Here is a 15,783-nt window from a genome sequence, read left to right as displayed (position 1 = left end):
AAAACTACTATAGGTGGTGTGGCAAATATGAGGAAGGCAATATATCCATATAATGAAAATAAAAGTGCGTTTTCTTATTATATAAGAGAACACTATATGGGTGAGTGGCAAAGTAAATTGAATATACCCGAATGGGAGACAGCGTGTCCAAAAACTACTATAGGTGGTGTGGCAAATATGAGGAAGGCAATATATCCATATAATGAATATAAAAGTGCGTTGTCTTATTATATAAGAGAACACTATATGGGTGAGTGGCAAAGTAAATTGAATATACCCGAATGGGAGACAGCGTGTCCAAAAACTACTATAGGATGGTCAATGGGCCGGCCGTCTGCTATTGACATATGTCAGTAGAGAAGATATTATCCGTCAAATTTGTTTCTTTATTCATTTATTTGAATACGAGACTTGGCTCCGCGGTTAATATTTTAAGCCCAAAGATAATAACGTTGAAACAAAGGCCAAGTTTCTATTGTACATAGAATAACAAATTGTTTCCGAATTTTATCGTTAATTTTAGGAGGTAGGCTAACATGATTTATATTATATGTGTATTATTAAATAATAATAGTACATAAAAGTCTACCAAAGAAATATAAAAATGTAATTATGAATACATTTTCAATATTAATATCAACTTATATTGTTGATAATAAAAAATAGCTATTAAGAGAGTTATTTAAGAAATTATATAATATATAATAAAGAGTATATATATAAATAATATATAAGTATATATTATTTAAGAAATAAATATAGTAGTAATATACACTCGGTTCTATTTTATATATTACCAGAGACTTATATGGATATATATAGATAAATTTTAAATTTATCGTCAAAATACAAATGATTAACTCAATATCTTATATTGGTTAAACAAAAATTGTACATGTGTGGATACAATATATTATGTATGTCGAACAAAAATGATATTTTAGAATGAAATGTGCATATATAAAGAAAATATATGAAAAATAAATATTGTGTTTATAAAGAATATGATTCTTTTTGACATCAATAAAAACTTGTTATTATTAGTGGCGAAACAAGTATAAATTGGAAAACAAACGTATACGAATGCTATATAAAAATGGCCGTATTCGATAGAAATAAAATCTATAACAACATATATATTGCTAATTTCTATTCAAAAAATATGAATGAAATATGAATAAAAACATTATTCTGGTTGATCCTGCCAGTAGTTATATGCTTGTCTCAAAGATTAAGCCATGCATGTCTAAGTACACACGAATTAAAAGTGAAACCGCAAAAGGCTCATTATATCAGTTATGGTTCCTTAGATCGTTAACAGTTACTTGGATAACTGTGGTAATTCTAGAGCTAATACATGCAATTAAAACATGAACCTTATGGAACATGTGCTTTTATTAGGCTAAAACCAAGCGATCGCAAGATCGTTATATTGGTTGAACTCTAGATAACATGCAGATCGTATGGTCTTGTACCGACGACAGATCTTTCAAATGTCTGCCCTATCAACTTTTGATGGTAGTATCTAGGACTACCATGGTTGCAACGGGTAACGGGGAATCAGGGTTCGATTCCGGAGAGGGAGCCTGAGAAACGGCTACCACATCTAAGGAAGGCAGCAGGCGCGTAAATTACCCACTCCCAGCTCGGGGAGGTAGTGACGAAAAATAACAATACAGGACTCATATCCGAGGCCCTGTAATTGGAATGAGTACACTTTAAATCCTTTAACAAGGACCAATTGGAGGGCAAGTCTGGTGCCAGCAGCCGCGGTAATTCCAGCTCCAATAGCGTATATTAAAGTTGTTGCGGTTAAAACGTTCGTAGTTGAACTTGTGCTTCATACGGGTAGTACAACTTACAATTGTGGTTAGTACTATACCTTTATGTATGTAAGCGTATTACCGGTGGAGTTCTTACATGTGCTTAGATACTTGTATTTTTTCATATGTTCCTCCTATTTAAAAACCTGCATTAGTGCTCTTAAACGAGTGTTATTGTGGGCCGGTACAATTACTTTGAACAAATTAGAGTGCTTAAAGCAGGCTTCAAATGCCTGAATATTCTGTGCATGGGATAATGAAATAAGACCTCTGTTCTGCTTTCATTGGTTTTCAGATCAAGAGGTAATGATTAATAGAAGCAGTTTGGGGGCATTAGTATTACGACGCGAGAGGTGAAATTCTTGGACCGTCGTAAGACTAACTTAAGCGAAAGCATTTGCCAAAGATGTTTTCATTAATCAAGAACGAAAGTTAGAGGTTCGAAGGCGATCAGATACCGCCCTAGTTCTAACCATAAACGATGCCAGCTAGCAATTGGGTGTAGCTACTTTTATGGCTCTCTCAGTCGCTTCCCGGGAAACCAAAGCTTTTGGGCTCCGGGGGAAGTATGGTTGCAAAGCTGAAACTTAAAGGAATTGACGGAAGGGCACCACCAGGAGTGGAGCCTGCGGCTTAATTTGACTCAACACGGGAAAACTTACCAGGTCCGAACATAAGTGTGTAAGACAGATTGATAGCTCTTTCTCGAATCTATGGGTGGTGGTGCATGGCCGTTCTTAGTTCGTGGAGTGATTTGTCTGGTTAATTCCGATAACGAACGAGACTCAAATATATTAAATAGATATCTTCAGGATTATGGTGTTGAAGCTTATATAGCCTTCATTCATGGTGGCAGTAAAATGTTTATTGTGTTTGAATGTGTTTATATAAGTGGAGCCGTACCTGTTGGTTTGTCCCATTATAAGGACACTAGCTTCTTAAATGGACAAATTGCGTCTAGCAATAATGAGATTGAGCAATAACAGGTCTGTGATGCCCTTAGATGTCCTGGGCTGCACGCGCGCTACAATGAAAGTATCAACGTGTATTTCCTAGACCGAGAGGTCCGGGTAAACCGCTGAACCACTTTCATGCTTGGGATTGTGAACTGAAACTGTTCACATGAACTTGGAATTCCCAGTAAGTGTGAGTCATTAACTCGCATTGATTACGTCCCTGCCCTTTGTACACACCGCCCGTCGCTACTACCGATTGAATTATTTAGTGAGGTCTCCGGACGTGATCACTGTGACGCCTTGCGTGTTACGGTTGTTTCGCAAAAGTTGACCGAACTTGATTATTTAGAGGAAGTAAAAGTCGTAACAAGGTTTCCGTAGGTGAACCTGCGGAAGGATCATTAATGTTTTAATATCCTTACCGTTAATAAAATATTTGTTTATATTATAATAAATACATTATAGTATTACAAATAAAATATGAATTGCCAAAATGTATATGAGATCTATTATAGATCAAATGAAATTTCGAACAAGCAAATCGAAATAATGCAAATATTAAAATTATATATTGTATTTAATACATATGAGAGAAATTAATAAGCAGCCAAAGCAAACAAATAAAAATTCGAACAAGCAAATCGAATTATTAAAATAATAATATTAAATTATTATTGTATATCCTTACCGTTAATAAAATATTTGTTTATATTATAATAAATACATTATAATAATACAAATAAAATATGAATTGCCAAAATGTATAATGAGATCTAATATAGATCAAATAAAATTTCGAACAAGCAAATCGAAATAATGCAAATATTAAAATTATATATTGTATTTAATGCATATGAGAGAAATAATAAGCAGCCAAAGCAAACAAATAAAAATTCGAACAAGCAAATCGAATTATTAAAATAATAATATTAAATTATTATTGTATATCCTTACCGTTAATAAAATATTTGTTTATATTATAATAAATACATTATAGTAATACAAATAAAATATGAATTGCCAAAATGTATATGATCTAATATAGATCAAATGAAATTTCGAACAAGCAAATCGAAATAATGCAAATATTAAAATTATATATTGTATTTAATACATATGAGAGAAATAATAAGCAGCCAAAACAAACAAATAAAAATTCGAACAAGCAAATCGAATTATTAAAATAATAATATTAAATTATTATTGTATATAAACACAATTAAAATACTGTGTGTATATGGACCATAATATACACGCGTTGCGATATGTATTGTTCATCTCAGTTATGCGCATACATTGGATAATGCAACAACCTAAAATGTACAATGTTGTACCTGGTTTTATACAGGTTAATGTTTTATATAAATTTCAATTTATATCGCTAAAAAAGTATTAATATATATATATATATATTTATTTACAATAAATGCAATTTAAAAAGAAATACTTTGATATATATTGGTTATATAAAACTAAGACATTTCGCAGCATTCGTTTTAGGTATAAAAATAAATTTATTGAAGGAATTGATATATGCCAGTAAAATGGTGTATTTTTAATTTCTTTCAATAAAAACATATTTGACAAAATTAAGAAACCAATTTATAAAACTCTAAGCGGTGGATCACTCGGCTCATGGGTCGATGAAGAACGCAGCAAACTGTGCGTCATCGTGTGAACTGCAGGACACATGAACATCGACATTTTGAACGCATATCGCAGTCCATGCTGTTATGTACTTTAATTAATTTTATAGTGCTGCTTGGACTACATATGGTTGAGGGTTGTAAGACTATGCTAATTAAGTTGCTTATACAAATTTTATAATGAAATTTTATAAGCATATGGTATATTATTGGATAATAATAATTTAATTATTTTATTCATAATATTAAAAAATATATGAAAAACATTATCTCACATTAGTAAATAATTTGAATGTGAAAAACGAAGAGAAATATTTTCTTTTTCAATCAAATGATACTGAGAAATGTCTAGCATAAAAATTTATCTAGAATTGTCTCTTATTAATGATTAGAAAATAGAAAACCGTTGACAATATTATTGTTCTTCGTTGATTCGTTAAATCAAACAAATGCCATTTATATACAGATATTATTAATATAACGAATTTAATAAAATGTTTTATCATTATATATAAAGAATTAATTGCATATAAAAGTTATACACAACCTCAACTCATATGGGACTACCCCCTGAATTTAAGCATATTAATTAGGGGAGGAAAAGAAACTAACAAGGATTTTCTTAGTAGCGGCGAGCGAAAAGAAATCAGTTCAGCACTAAGTCACTTTGTCTATATGGCAAATGTGAGATGCAGTGTATGGAGCGTCAATATTCTAGTATGAGAAATTAACGATTTAAGTCCTTCTTAAATGAGGCCATTTACCCATAGAGGGTGCCAGGCCCGTATAACGTTAATGATTACTAGATGATGTTTCCAAAGAGTCGTGTTGCTTGATAGTGCAGCACTAAGTGGGTGGTAAACTCCATCTAAAACTAAATATAACCATGAGACCGATAGTAAACAAGTACCGTGAGGGAAAGTTGAAAAGAACTCTGAATAGAGAGTTAAACAGTACGTGAAACTGCTTAGAGGTTAAGCCCGATGAACCTGAATATCCGTTATGGAAAATTCATCATTAGAATTGTAATATTTAAACAATATTATGATAATAGTGTGCATTTTTTCCATATAAGGACATTGTAATCTATTAGCATACCAAATTTATCATAAAATATAACTTATAGTTTATTCAAATTAATTTGCTTGCATTTTAACACAGAATAAATGTTATTAATTTGATAAAGTGCTGATAGATTTATATGAATACAGTGCGTTAATTTTTCGGAATTATATAATGGCATAATTATCATTGATTTTTGTGTTTATTATATGCACTTGTAGGATTAACAATGCGAAAGATTCAGGATACCTTCGGGACCCGTCTTGAAACACGGACCAAGGAGTCTAACATATGTGCAAGTTATTGGGATATAAACCTAATAGCGTAATTAACTTGACTAATAATGGGATTAGTTTTTTAACTATTTATAGCTAATTAACACAATCCCGGGGCGTTCTATATAGTTATGTATAATGATATTTATATTATTTATGCCTCTAACTGGAACGTACCTTGAGCATATATGCTGTGACCCGAAAGATGGTGAACTATACTTGATCAGGTTGAAGTCAGGGGAAACCCTGATGGAAGACCGAAACAGTTCTGACGTGCAAATCGATTGTCAGAATTGAGTATAGGGGCGAAAGACCAATCGAACCATCTAGTAGCTGGTTCCTTCCGAAGTTTCCCTCAGGATAGCTGGTGCATTTTAATATTATATAAAATAATCTTATCTGGTAAAGCGAATGATTAGAGGCCTTAGGGTCGAAACGATCTTAACCTATTCTCAAACTTTAAATGGGTAAGAACCTTAACTTTCTTGATATGAAGTTCAAGGTTATGATATAATGTGCCCAGTGGGCCACTTTTGGTAAGCAGAACTGGCGCTGTGGGATGAACCAAACGTAATGTTACGGTGCCCAAATTAACAACTCATGCAGATACCATGAAAGGCGTTGGTTGCTTAAAACAGCAGGACGGTGATCATGGAAGTCGAAATCCGCTAAGGAGTGTGTAACAACTCACCTGCCGAAGCAACTAGCCCTTAAAATGGATGGCGCTTAAGTTGTATACCTATACATTACCGCTAAAGTAGATGATTTATATTACTTGTAATATAAATTTTGAAACTTTAGTGAGTAGGAAGGTACAATGGTATGCGTAGAAGTGTTTGGCGTAAGCCTGCATGGAGCTGCCATTGGTACAGATCTTGGTGGTAGTAGCAAATAATCGAATGAGACCTTGGAGGACTGAAGTGGAGAAGGGTTTCGTGTGAACAGTGGTTGATCACGAGTTAGTCGGTCCTAAGTTCAAGGCGAAAGCCGAAAATTTTCAAGTAAAATACAAATGCCAAACAAATATATATATTATATAAAATCTAGCTAAATTAATATACTTGAATAATTTTGAACGAAAGGGAATACGGTTCCAATTCCGTAACCTGTTGAGTATCCGTTTGTTATTAAATATGGGCCTCGTGCTCATCCTGGCAACAGGAACGACCATAAAGAAGCCGTCGAGAGATATCGGAAGAGTTTTCTTTTCTGTTTTATAGCCGTACTACCATGGAAGTCTTTCGCAGAGAGATATGGTAGATGGGCTAGAAGAGCATGACATATACTGTTGTGTCGATATTTTCTCCTCGGACCTTGAAAATTTATGGTGGGGACACGCAAACTTCTCAACAGGCCGTACCAATATCCGCAGCTGGTCTCCAAGGTGAAGAGTCTCTAGTCGATAGAATAATGTAGGTAAGGGAAGTCGGCAAATTAGATCCGTAACTTCGGGATAAGGATTGGCTCTGAAGATTGAGATAGTCTGGCTTGATTGGGAAACAATAACATGGTTTATGTGCTCGTTCTGGGTAAATAGAGTTTCTAGCATTTATGTTAGTTACTTGTTCCCCGGATAGTTTAGTTACGTAGCCAATTGTGGAACTTTCTTGCTAAAATTTTTAAGAATACTAATTGGGTTAAACCAATTAGTTCTTATTAATTATAACGATTATCAATTAACAATCAATTCAGAACTGGCACGGACTTGGGGAATCCGACTGTCTAATTAAAACAAAGCATTGTGATGGCCCTAGCGGGTGTTGACACAATGTGATTTCTGCCCAGTGCTCTGAATGTCAAAGTGAAGAAATTCAAGTAAGCGCGGGTCAACGGCGGGAGTAACTATGACTCTCTTAAGGTAGCCAAATGCCTCGTCATCTAATTAGTGACGCGCATGAATGGATTAACGAGATTCCTACTGTCCCTATCTACTACTCAGTCGGTGTTAGATTGCTCGTGCGAACAGACGTGTTTTCCGTACGCTCCGCGAGTGTAGCCAATATTGACTGATAGAGACCAGATACGAAGCTAGAAACAGCACGAAAATTCGTGTTTTGTGCCTGCGAACCCAGTGCGCGTGTTTTCCCTGTGTAAAAGTGGTGAAATCGGGTGAAATTGGGTTTTTTCCCATTGGAAATTTTCCATTGCGCCACGTGTGTCACGAGAGAGGCGCTCTCTTGAGAGAGGCGTTAGGCTTATTTAGGCACATTTTGCCTAAAACAGCTGTGCGGTTTGTGTCATCGCTAAACTTTTATCAGCTGATCAGCTGATAGAGCTTTCCGACCAGCTGATAATAAAGGGGTAAGTCCTTGGTGGAAAAGCTTTTGGGTTGGAACTGCCGATAACCGGCGGATGGCGCCACCCAAAATGGATGTTGGAGATTCTGGCAGTGAGAGTGCTAGTAGTAGGGGAAGCAGTGGGGGCAGAGGACGACCCAGAGGTAAGCGCAATAAAGCGCCGCTGAGGGACGCCTCTAGGTGCAAGTTGATGGCACTGGATGCAACTGCCGCTGACACTGCGACAGCCCCTGCCGCTGCCGCTGCCCCTGCTGCTGCCGCTGCCGCTGCCCCTGTCGCTGCCCTTGCCGCAGCCCCTGCCGCTCCCGCAGCCCCCGCCGCTGCTGCATCCTATGCTGAACACGAGAAGACCTTCGTTGCACCAGCCAGTCCTCTAAAATCCTTCTCGGATAGGGAGTGGAGAGGTAATGGTGCCGTCGCTGCCGAGATGGGGGACATCCGATCGGAGATCGGTAGGATGTTCATGGTCTCCTATGCCAACCCGGCCACAAATGTGAAGGTACAGTCCGTAGCCAACCGCTACGAGGAGGTTGTTGCAGCCCTCCTTATACGGATTGGAGTGCTTGAGGACCGCCTTAAGAAGCAGACACCGGTTGCCTCGGCCGTCTCATACGCAGCCGCCGCTGCTAGAGGCGCGCACCTTATCGCCTCACCTGCTGCCCCTGTCGCCCCCTATGCCCCTGTAGCCGCACCGCGGAAAATCCGGGAGACCTGGTCGGCAGTCGTTGCATGTGATGATCCGGCCTTATCAGGGAGGCAAATTGCGGACAAGGTCCGCAAAGAGGTAGCGCCTGCTTTGGGCGTCAGAGTGCATGAGGTGCGAGAGTTGAAGCGGGGCGGCGCGATTATTCGCACGCCATCGCAGGCGGAGATGTCGAAAATCGTTGCCTCCGCAAAATTCGCTGAGGTGGGCCTTAAGGTGTCCAAAAACACTGCCGCAAAACCCAGGGTGACGGTACAGGATGTGGACACCACTGTGACGCCGGATGAGTTCATGATGGAGTTAAAAGAGAAAAACTTCGAGGAGATGTCGCTGAAGGAGTTCCAGAAGGCGGTAGTCCTGGCGACCAAGCCCTGGTCAGCAGCTAACAGCGCCACTATAAACGTGACGCTGGAAGTAGATGATCAGGCGTTGGCCGTTCTCGAAAGCGGGAGGGTGTATATCAAGTGGTTCTCTTACCGCTGCCGCTCTCAAGTGCGCACCTATGCGTGCCACCGATGCCTTGGTTTTGACCACAAAGTCAGCGAGTGTCGGTACGCTAGAGAAAACCAGGTCTGCCGCCAGTGCGGACAGAACGACCACGTCGCGGCGAAGTGCAAAAATGCGGTGGACTGCCGTAACTGCCGCCATAAAGGGCTACCCTCGGGGCACTATATGCTCTCGGGTGGATGCCCGATATATAGCGCTGTGCTAGCCAGGGTGCAAGCTAGACATTAACATGTTCAGCTTCATCCAAGCGAATTGTGGTCGAGGCCGTTGCGCTGTCATCGAGCTTGCAAAGCGGATGAGAGATGCTGGCCACCTGTTCGCACTCATTCAGGAGCCCTATGTGGACGCAGGCAAGCGTCTCACTGGACTCCCTGGAGGCATGAGAATCTTCGCTGACAAAAGGAAGAAAGCTGCCATCATCGTGGACGACCCGTCTGCCATCTGCATGCCCATCGAGACATTGACGACGGATTATGGAGTGTGCGTGAGTGTCACAGGAAAATACGGCACCATTTTTCTGTCCTCCGTATACTGCCAGTACTCAGCTGCCCTGCAGCCCTACACTGACTACCTGGATACGGTTCTGCTGCTAGCCAGCAGGACACCGACAATCCTCGGACTTGATGCGAATGCGGTTTCCCCGATGTGGTTCAGCAAAACTCCAGCTAACTCTGGAGACCGTCTGAATCGCGAACGGGGACAGCACATGGACGAGTGGATCATCGCAAGCGGTGTCTGTGTGCTTAATACGGCCAGCCAGGTGTTCACGTTCGATAATCACCGCTCCAGAAGTGATATCGACGTGACCTTCACCAACGAAGCAGCGCGTGTGTGGGCAACATACGAATGGAGAGTTGACTTCTGGGAGCTGAGTGACCACAACATCATCACTGTTGAGGTTACTCCAGATCCAAGCAGTACTGTTGAGAGCCTAGCTCCGGTACCGCAATGGAGGCTCTCCAATGCAAGTTGGCGAAGATTCAGAGTAGAACTAAGGGATGTAGCTGAATGTCTCGAGGAACTGGAGGAATCGCCGTTGGATGATCATGTGTCAGCCCTTCGCTCCATCGTACACGAAGTGTGCGACAGGGTAATAGGGCGCAGGATACCTGCAGCAAGGGGAAACGTAATATGGTGGAATCCTGAACTGAGTACCAAGCGCCAAGAGGTCAGGAGACTGAGGCGCAGGCTGCAGGCAGCTCGTCGGAGTGGCACCGGCGATGTTGAGCGACTTGCCGCTGGATTAAGGCTTGCCTCAGGCCAGTATAAGAAGCTTATCCTGATGACAAAGGAACAAAACTGGCGGGACTTCGTGGGACGGCACAAGGATGATCCATGGGGGCACGCCTACCGAATATGCCGAGGCCGGAAAAAGACAACCGATCTTGGATGTCTTAGGTCGAACGGCGCGCTACTTACGACATGGCACGACTGCGCAGATATACTCCTCCGCAACTTCTTCCCTGTTGCGGAATCCACAGTGCGTGAGGGTATAACTCCTGCTGCTCCACCGACCCTCGAAGCCTTCGAGGTGGCAACCAGCGTCGCGAAGCTGAGAAGCCGGCGATCGCCGGGAATGGACGGCATCACGGGTGGGATCGTCAAGGAGGTATGGCGTGCTATCCCTCAGCACCTGACGAAGTTGTACTCTCGATGCCTCTCGGAAGGATATTTTCCTGCCGAGTGGAAACACCCGAGAGTGATACCGCTGGTAAAGGGGCCAGATAAGGACAGGAGCGATCCTGCCTCTTATCGTGGCATATGCCTTTTGCCAGTGTTCGGAAAGGTGCTGGAAGGGATCATGGTGAATCGACTGAAGGATGTGCTACCGGATGGCTGCAGATGGCAATTTGGATTTCGGCCTGGACGCTGCGTTGAGGATGCGTGGATGCACGCTAAAAACACCGTTTCCACCAGCCGCGAGAGGAGGGTGCTGGGAATCTTTGTTGATTTCAAGGGTGCCTTCGACAATGTTGAGTGGAACGCGGTGCTGGATCGGCTTATCGACGTCGGCTGTCGAGAGATAGACTTGTGGAAAAGTTATTTCTCCGGTCGAAGTGCCAGTATCATCAGCAGTTACGAAGCGGCCACAGTGTCGGTTACACGGGGCTGCCCGCAAGGGTCCGTCAGTGGTCCATTTATTTGGAACCTACTGATGGATGTGCTGCTTCAGCGCCTGGAGCCACATTGTGCTCTGAGCGCGTTTGCAGATGACTTGCTACTTTTCGTCGATGGGAATTCCCGTGCCGATCTGGAGCGAAAGGGTGAGCAGTTGATGGACATCGTGGGAGCCTGGGGAGCTGAGGTTGGAGTGAGTGTGTCAACCAGCAAGACGGCAATCATGTTGCTGAAAGGGAATCTTTCAGACACTAGGAGACCGACGGTACGGTTTGCTGGAGCAAGCCTGCCATACGTCACCAAATGCCGGTACCTTGGCATCTTAGTCGGCGAGCGGATGAGCTTTCTCCCGCATATCTCTGCTCTCAGAGATCGGCTGGCTGGAGTTGCCGGAGGGCTAGCACGGGTGCTCCGAGTCGATTGGGGGCTCAGCTCCCGTGCTAAGAGGACGATATACAGCGGACTCATGGTCCCCTGTGCACTCTTCGGTGCCTCGGTCTGGTACAAGGCGGCGAGCAAGGGCAAGTCCTTAAGACTCCTCACCTCGTGCCAGAGGACCATCCTATTAGGATGCCTACCGGTATGCCGCACAGTGTCCACGGTGGCACTGCAGGTGCTTGCTGGTGCTCCTCCAATGGATTTAGATGCTCACAGGATGGCAGTGAAGTTTAAGCTCAGAAAGCACGTTCCCCTGGACGAGAGCGACTGGCTCTATGGACAGGACTTGTCTGTGTTGGACTGGAAATCCAAGATGGCTCTGCTAGACGAATGTCTGCTAAATGAGTGGCAACTCAGATGGGACCAAGCGGCTCACGGTTTTGTGACTCGCCAGTTTTTCCCAGAGGCAGCGTTCGTCTACAAGAGGAAGGACTTTGTCTTCACCTTAAGAGCCGGATTCTTGCTGACAGGACACGGGTCGTTCAACGCTTTCCTCCATGGTAGAACCCTCAGCACCACAACCGCATGCTCATGTGGAGAGGAGAGTGAGGACTGGCTTCACGTACTATGTGAGTGCCGCCTCTATAGCGATTTGCGTGACTTGGATGCCCTTGGCATTGTTCGAGTCCAAGAACGATGGAACGTCGCAGGAGTAGTCGAGACCCCAGAACGGATGCGTCTCCTAGGAGCTTTTGCTGATGCTGCCTTCTCGAGGCGTAGGATGGAAGCGACGAGGGATGAACCGCAGGCGCCGGGACAATAGTCCCAAAACCCCCTTGCCGTGTGGCAACGGCGAAGAATACTGCCACAGCTTGTCATTGCTTGTCGTAGGAGGCGACTAATATGACATGGTTGCCCCATCCGAGCTTGTCGGAGCTGAAGGGGTGAGGCCCACCGAGCCTGAAATTTCGGTGCCACGGGTTGAGTGGTTCTCCAAGGCTACTCATTGAGGTCGGCCCCCTAGTGGGAGTTTCGTGGTGGCTGTGGTTGACACCTATATCGCGGGTAGAGTCCCCGGGCTCGACGTGGATGTTGCGTTAATACAACTCGGGTGCTGCGACCCAAAGAACAGTAGAGATTTTAGATAGATCTCGCCCCTATGCAAGGGGGAGTGCTTGCCCGACAAGCAAGTACTTAAATTGCTACTGGGGTGGTTGCTATGTACATAGCTATAGCTTCTAGTCCAGGGCGTTGGTTTGGCGCTTAACCCAGACCCTTGCATTATATACTCCCTTGTGGGTATATTAGAATGCCGTGGCTGTAATCCCTTCAGTGCGGAACACGTCACGTTAAATAAGTTCGGAGGGATCCGAGACACACCTGTCCCTATCTACTATCTAGCGAAACCACAGCCAAGGGAACGGGCTTGGAATAATTAGCGGGGAAAGAAGACCCTTTTGAGCTTGACTCTAATCTGGCAGTGTAAGGAGACATAAGAGGTGTAGAATAAGTGGGAGATATTAGACCTCGGTTTGGTATCGCCAATGAAATACCACTACTCTTATTGTTTCCTTACTTACTTGATTAAATGGAACGTGTATCATTTCCTAGCCATTATACGGATATATTTATTATATCTTATGGTATTGGGTTTTGATGCAAGCTTCTTGATCAAAGTATCACGAGTTTGTTATATAATCGCAAACAAATTCTTTAATAAAACGGTGCATTTATGTATTTTTGATTTGAAAATTTGGTATAACTCCAATTACTCAGGTATGATCCAATTCAAGGACATTGCCAGGTAGGGAGTTTGACTGGGGCGGTACATCTCTCAAATAATAACGGAGGTGTCCCAAGGCCAGCTCAGTGCGGACAGAAACCACACATAGAGCAAAAGGGCAAATGCTGACTTGATCTCGGTGTTCAGTACACACAGGGACAGCAAAAGCTCGGCCTATCGATCCTTTTGGTTTAAAGAGTTTTTAACAAGAGGTGTCAGAAAAGTTACCATAGGGATAACTGGCTTGTGGCGGCCAAGCGTTCATAGCGACGTCGCTTTTTGATCCTTCGATGTCGGCTCTTCCTATCATTGTGAAGCAAAATTCACCAAGCGTTGGATTGTTCACCCATGCAAGGGAACGTGAGCTGGGTTTAGACCGTCGTGAGACAGGTTAGTTTTACCCTACTAATGACAAAACGTTGTTGCGACAGCATTCCTGCGTAGTACGAGAGGAACCGCAGGTACGGACCAATGGCACAATACTTGTTCGAGCGAACAGTGGTATGACGCTACGTCCGTTGGATTATGCCTGAACGCCTCTAAGGTCGTATCCGTGCTGGACTGCAATGATAAATAAGGGGCAATTTGCATTGTATGGCTTCTAAACCATTTAAAGTTTATAATTTACTTTTTAAACGACAATGGATGTGATGCCAATGTAATTTGTAACATAGTAAATTGGGAGGATCTTTGATCACCTGATGCCGCGCTAGTTACATATAAAAGCATTATTTAATACAATGACAAAGCCTAGAATCAATTGTAAACGACTTTTGTAACAGGCAAGGTGTTGTAAGTGGTTGAGCAGCTGCCATACTGCGATCCACTGAAGCTTATCCTTTGCTTGATGATTCGATAATAAAATTGCATAATTTATTTGTTGTGTTGAACTTCTTATATAAAGTTCAACCAACAATCTATTTGTATGCATTGATTGTTTGCTTGGCTTTGTGGCGAATTTTTAATCCTTTATATATTACATTCCTAAGGTCTAGATTTTCAAGTAAGAGACCAATTTGATTAACATATCAATATAAGTACAACTCGACCATCTAATAATAACAATATGAATCGTCATCTTATTAGTGACGCGAAGATTGGCAAACATATAATATAAAAATATTCCTAAGGTCTAGATTTTCAAGTAAGAGACCAATTTGATTAACATATCAATATAAGTACAACTCGACCATCTAATAATAACAATATGAATCGTCATCTTATTAGTGACGCGAAGATTGGCAAACATATAATATAAAAATATTCCTAAGGTCTAGATTTTCAAGTAAGAGACCAATTTGATTAACATATCAATATAAGTACAACTCGACCATCTAATAATAACAATATGAATCGTCATCTTATTAGTGACGCGAAGATTGGCAAACATATAATATAAAAATATTCCTAAGGTCTAGATTTTCAAGTAAGAGACCAATTTGATTAACATATCAATATAAGTACAACTCGACCATCTAATAATAATATGAATCGTCATCTTATTAGTGACGCGAAGATTGGCAAACATATAATATAAAAATATTCCTAAGGTCTAGATTTTCAAGTAAGAGACCAATTTGATTAACATATCAATATAAGTACAACTCGACCATCTAATAATAACAATATGAATCGTCATCTTATTAGTGACGCGAAGATTGGCAAACATATAATATAAAAATATTCCTAAGGTCTAGATTTTCAAGTAAGAGACCAATTTGATTAACATATCAATATAAGTACAACTCGACCATCTAATAATAACAATATGAATCGTCATCTTATTAGTGACGCGAAGATTGGCAAACATATAATATAAAAATATTCCTAAGGTCTAGATTTTCAAGTAAGAGACCAATTTGATTAACATATCAATATAAGTACAACTCGACCATCTAATAATAACAATATGAATCGTCATCTTATTAGTGACGCGAAGATTGGCAAACATATAATATAAAAATATTCCTAAGGTCTAGATTTTCAAGTAAGAGACCAATTTGATTAACATATCAATATAAGTACAACTCGACCATCTAATAATAACAATATGAATCGTCATCTTATTACTGACGCGAAGATTGGCAAACATATAATATACAAATATTCCTAAGGTCTAGATTTTCAAGTAAGAGACCAATTTGATTAACATATCAATATAAGTACAACTCGACCATCTAATAATAACAATATGAATCGTCATCTTATTAGTGACGCGAAGATTGGCAAACATAT

General features: G+C 41.3%; 2 non-coding genes and 1 pseudogene across 2 annotated transcripts; all 3 read left to right on the top strand.

The window, feature by feature from the left end:
• The first annotated feature begins 1,188 nt into the window (after positions 1-1,188).
• On the top strand, positions 1,189-3,183 carry LOC127011886 (small subunit ribosomal RNA). Its single transcript, XR_007765344.1, has one exon. It is a non-coding gene; the product is annotated as a small subunit ribosomal RNA (ribosomal RNA).
• Positions 3,184-4,387: 1,204 nt separating this feature from the next.
• On the top strand, positions 4,388-4,566 carry LOC127012006 (5.8S ribosomal RNA). The gene has a single exon (XR_007765429.1). It is a non-coding gene; the product is annotated as a 5.8S ribosomal RNA (ribosomal RNA).
• Positions 4,567-4,968: 402 nt separating this feature from the next.
• LOC127011986 (large subunit ribosomal RNA) lies at positions 4,969-14,404 on the top strand (annotated as a pseudogene).
• The last annotated feature ends 1,379 nt before the right edge of the window (positions 14,405-15,783 follow it).

The sequence above is a fragment of the Drosophila biarmipes genome, unplaced genomic scaffold (assembly GCF_025231255.1).
Source record: "Drosophila biarmipes strain raj3 unplaced genomic scaffold, RU_DBia_V1.1 ptg000016l, whole genome shotgun sequence".
Classification (NCBI taxonomy): Eukaryota; Metazoa; Arthropoda; class Insecta; order Diptera; family Drosophilidae; genus Drosophila; species Drosophila biarmipes.
The sequence above is the reverse complement of the archived record's forward strand: the minus strand, read 5'-3'. Positions and strand labels throughout refer to the sequence as shown.